This window comes from Gastrolobium bilobum, unplaced genomic scaffold (genome assembly GCF_033153095.1).
Source record: "Gastrolobium bilobum isolate Gb01-03AN ecotype WA unplaced genomic scaffold, APGP_CSIRO_Gbil_v1 utg12771, whole genome shotgun sequence".
Taxonomy (NCBI): domain Eukaryota; kingdom Viridiplantae; phylum Streptophyta; class Magnoliopsida; order Fabales; family Fabaceae; genus Gastrolobium; species Gastrolobium bilobum.
Window position 1 is genome coordinate 49,637 of NW_026896441.1, and position 6,000 is coordinate 55,636.

The following is a 6,000-nucleotide window of genomic DNA, read 5'->3' on the forward strand; positions in this document are numbered from 1 at the left end:
TGATGTCCAATCTGTTGACCTACATGCTAATAGTTACGAGTAAGTGAAACTTCATTTTAAATGGCATCTAAGTAGGTAAAGATAACATATATGAAAATTTAATGTACAAATTTAACGGAATATATAAAGACATAAATCAAACAATATTAATAGTTATAAATGTCATTTATTATCATTGCCACCTAAAACGTAATTGTCGTTGCCACTATAAGTGGTTTTTCTGATTCTTGAACTAAAATGACACACTGTAATTGCTCAACAGATTCAATGGGATCTTAAATTGCAAAATAAAGGCTAAACAGTTTAAATTAAATAAATACATAATTTACTCTAAAAATCGAATTAAAATAAATTGAAATTTAAGTGAACCATTTGTTGGTGGCAGACAACTTATTCGATGTCTCACTGCTTTCTACATTGACTTCAAATTAATAATAACTCATTATTTTCTGAAATATTTATTTTAAATTTCGAATTTCATTTAAATTTCAATTTTGAATTTGGATTTTGAATTTTAAACTTTGTAGTGGTGGGAAAATATTTGGACAATTATTGGTGGCAGCTCATTTATTATACCATTACTTCCTACATGAATTTATGCCTAAGGTTTGGATGAGAATCTGACATTTACACTATATAGGGATTGTGATATTTCTGTAATTCTTTAGGAAGCACTTTTAAGTTTGCACTTTTGATGTAAGAGTTTAATTAACACAATTTTCTATGTTGTGAATATTACCTAGAAGTTATTACTTAGAGAATGTGTACAAACCTCTATGCATGTTTCCCTTTATTTTTTGCATAGAAAATTGTTAAGTCTATTAATTTATTATTATGTCTATTGGGAGAGAAAATATTTAATACTTAAAATTTAAACTTTCTAAATTTAAATTTTGAACTTGAGAGCTGAGAAAAGATTCAGCATTTAATATTGCTCACTACTTTCTGCATGAGAAATTATTAAGCATATTAATGATAGTTATTATTATGTCTATTGGTCTTAATTATTATACCTATTAGAATTAATTAAAAAAATTATTAATTAATTTTTATAAAAAAAAATATTTAAAATTAAAAAAATATACTTTAAAATAAAGTAAATTAAAATCTGAACTAAAAATACTGATACAAAAAGGAAAAAAAATTCGTACAAGAAACTTTTTAAAAAGTACTTCAGATAAATATTTTAAATGTATATATATATATATAAATTAAAAGAGAAAAAAATTATTTTTTAAAATTATTATAATTAATTCTATTATCATGTTGAATTTTAAATTTTAAAATTAAATATATTAGAAAGAAATCAAACTTTCATTCTTTTGATGTAAGAGTGTAATTAACACAATTTCTTATGTCGTGAATGATTAGCTAGAAGCTACTACTTGAAGGTTGGAAAATGTGCACAGACTTCTATGCATGTTTCCCTTTATTTTTTGCATAGAAAATTATTAAGTCTATAAATTTATTATTATGTTATTGGGAGGGAAAAATTTAAACTTTCTAAATTTGAATTTTGAACTTGAGAGGTTTTTAGAAATTATTAAGCATATTAATGATAGTTATTATTATGAGAATTATTATACCTACTATGTATAAATTTAATTTAATTTTAATAAAAAAATATTTAAAATTATAAAAATATACTTTAAAATAAAGTAAATTAAACTCACTATCATTTTTACATTGTGTTCACACTTGCATGTCAATTTAAAAAAAATTACATAATAAGTTTTTAATTAAATAAGGTTTTTAATTGTTATATTGGAAGATGGATGGTTCTTTATTAATGTTATTTGAAAATGGAAAACTCATGATTTGATATTTTCTTATAACCTTCAAACTATTTAGACGCTTAATCTTCTGCCTCCTGTGTGTTCTCACTTGCTTGCCAATTTTGAAAATAAATAAATAACCAAAAATTAAGTTTTACGTAAATTAAATATCGAAATTAAAGTATTAGTGGCAGACATCAAATTAATGTCCCACTATCATTTTTACATTGGAATTGTAAGATTTTTAATTATTCCGTTGGAAGGTGAAAGGTGCATTACCAATGTTATTTGAAAATGAAAAATCCTTCATTTCATGGAGAATATACACAAGCTTCTATCAATGTTTCTCACTACTTTTAGTATGAAAAATTATTAAATCTATTAATAATATTTATTATTATGTCTATTGGGTGAGAAAATATTTAATATTTCAAAATTCAAACTTTTTAAATTTGAATTTTTAACTTGATAGGTGGAAAAAGAATTCCGCATTAATGTTTCTGTAGTGAAAATTTATATATATGTATAGTAAAATAAAATTTAATATATTAAATTATAGATTAAACAAAAAATTATTTAAAATTTATAGAAATATATGTATAGTTGATAAAAAATAATTTAAATTTGAAATTTAATTGAAAAAATTAGAAATGACATATTTATACCTTAAATAAATTAAATATTTACTAAACCGAAATACAAAAATTGAAAAATATTTCCACATAAGTATTTTTTTAACATAAACATTTTAAATATATATGTATAACCAATATTAAAAAGTATAAAAATTATAAATTAAAAGAGAAAAAAATTTAAAATTTTCAAAAATATGTCTAATTAATACAAAAATATTCGATCATATTAAATGCAATTCAATTCAATTCCCTAAACATTCGATTTAGTAGAATACTTTTTGTATCAACTCATGTTTGTTCATCATATTTGTGTTACAAATATAAAAAAATATGCACAATGAAAATAAAAGAATTTAAACCAAAAATAAAAAATGACATTTATCATTCTGTAAAAAAATAAAAATAAAAATAAAAATTAGTCACTATAACAATACGATTTTTAATTTAATATATAAGAAAGAAATTAAGCTTTCATTCTTTTGACGTAAGAGTAAACAAAACACAATTTCTTATATTGTAAATGAAAACTAGAAATTATTACTTGGAGAATGTGCACATCCTTCTATGCATTTTTCCTCTACTTTCTGTAAGGAAAATTATTAAACCTATTAATTATTATGTTTATTGGGTGAAAATTTATTTAACATTTAAAATTCTAATTTTTTAAATTTGAATTTTGAACTTGATAAGTGAAAAAAGCGATCAGCATTTAATGTTTCTATAATGGAAAAAAGAGATATATATATATATATATATATATATATATATATTTATATGAAATTCTAATTTTAATATAAAATTATAGATTAAAGAAAAAATTTAAGGATGCTGATAGTTAAAGGTTGCATACTAAGCTTGGCACAGAGGGTCTATCTGCCCCGCCCACCAACACGTTTTTATAATTAAATTAAAATTCTATTATTCTTTTTTTATAGTTAAATTCCTAATTCAGATTTCAATTTTTGTAAATACAAATTTATAAAATTCTAAATAGTAACGACACAAATCCTTGCAAAAAATAATTATTTTGTAAATATAATTGTAATAAATGAAAATTCATCTCTGAGATAAAATATAAAAATCTAGACGCAACTATAAGAGCATTTTTGTGTGGATAAATATAAAAACCTATTACAATTCCTAATAGTTAGAGGTGGCAAACTGGGCTCAGCCCAGAGGGCCGGCCCACCAACACATTTTTATAATTAAATTGAAATTTCATCCTTCTTCTTTTATAATTAAATTTCTAAATCTTATTTTGATTTTTGTAAATACAAATTTGTAAAATTTCAAATACAAACGACGCAAATCCTTGCAACAAATAATTATTTATTATTATTTTTTAAATATGATTGTAATAAATGCAAGTCCATCTCTGAGATAAAATATAAAAACCTAAATGTGACGATAAGAACCCTTTTTTGTGGATAAATATAAAAATCTATTGCATGCTGATAGTTAAAAGTGGCAAACTGGGCTCGGCCCGAAGGGCCGGCCCACTAACATTTTTTTATAATTAAATTAAAATTTCATCATTCTTCTTTTATAATTAATTCCTAAATATGATTTTAATTTTTGTAAATACAAATTTGTAAAATTCAAAATACTAATGACATAAATCCTTTCAAAAAAATAATTATTTACATAAAATGTTGTTAGTTAAATTTTGTAAACTGGGCTTGGCCCATAGGGCCCGCTTGCCAACACGTTTTAATAATTAAATTAAAATTTCCCTATTCTTCTTTTATAATTAAATTCCTAATTCAAATTTCAATTTGTGTAAATACTAATTTATAAAATTTCAAATACTAACGACACAAATCCCTGCAAAAAAAATTATTTATTATTATTTTGTTAATCTAATTGTAATAAATCAAAGTTCATCTCTGAGATAAAATATAAAAACCTAGACGCAATTATAAGAATTTTTTTGAGGATAAATATAAAAACCTATTACATGCTAATAGTTAGAGGTGGCAAACTGGGCTCGGCCCGGAGGGCCGGCCCACCAACATATTTTCATATTTAAATTAAAATTTTACTATTCTTTTTTTATAATTAAAATTTCACTATTTTTTTTTTCCCGTGCATCACACGAGTTATACTTAACTTTGAAGGAGTTTTTTATGTAGGGTGTTGGTTTTGAATATTATTCAATAAAACTTAACGTTCTTAATGAAAAATCCATGTTATTTAAGGTCAACGTAAAAAAAACAATTTGGAGTCATATAATGAGCCAAAATATCATGTTTCAAGTGTTTGAAGCAGCGAAGCTATTGTCACCTCATTCTTTAAGTCTTTGGTGGACCGGAATGTATGTTGTTGTTTTTTAAAAATTTATCATCGTGGGTTCTTTATATTGTTACAAGTTTTTAGCATGTATATTGATTTGATGCTGTTTAGACACCTATAAGATTATCTTTTCGTCCAAAAAGTCCAAAACAACCACCATGTTTATACTTTTGCTCAGTAGGGTCTGAACGTAATTGAGTAATCCTTTTATACAAATTCTTTGCTTTAATCTAGATTTAAGGGAAAGACAGATAAATGAGTTGAGTAGTTATTAAATTTGTTCCAGTGTAAGCAAAGATTTTGACTCATAAATGACCATTTGATTAATTTGCTTTCAAATCCCTTTCAAACAACGTTTTTTGGGTTCTAAAAAAAAAATAACCCATTTTTTTTGCTGAGACTATTACTTCTGGGTGTTAACATATTAGCGTAATTTATTTAATGAGCATTTGCATTTTGTATCGTAGGCATAAATATGATGGTAGAAGAGGACGTTCCTGGTAATGCATAAACATAGAAAATCACATGTTTGGTATGTGTTGAACTCATCCCTCCATTGATTGCTACAAAATGATACTGAATTAATAGCGTTTTCTTATTATAGGTACATGTTGATCTTTTTATTCCATATTTGCTTAGTCTGTTTGTTACCTTGATTTTATTAGTGGCTGTTGTAGTTAGCAATAAGTTGTATGCATTTTTTCTCTTTTTAGCCATCCTCATTTTTTATTTTTTTTGATAACAAGTCATCCTCATTTTAACAAGTCAACTATAGCGTATTTATTTTTTCCATAACTCATCGAGTAGATAACTATATTTATTTGCATAATATTGATCACTCTGAATAGCAGATTTTTGTTTATGATTGATATTTGTAAAATTCTGTGTCAATGTTGTAGTTTTTTCCACCTGAAATATAAAACAAGATAGCAACACAGATTTTTGTAAGTATAAGGTTTGCAGTGCGATTAACCAACCACAGCGGAAACAAATATTTTGTTCTTTTCCCCCCTGGTATCGCACGGGTAATTCACTAGTTTTGATAAATAACCCATTATAGATCCATTTCATACTACTAGCAAAGATCCGTTAGGATTAGGATTAGGTTAAGATTAAATGTTTATAAAAAATTAAATGATAAAAATGTATCATTGCTGTTATTAGGATTAGGTAAAGATTTTAAAATTAAATGTTTATAAAAAATTTATTTAAAAATCATATCATCATTCATGACTGTTATTAGATTAGGTTAAGATTTTAAAACTAAATATTTAGAAAAAGTAATTTTTATTTAAAAA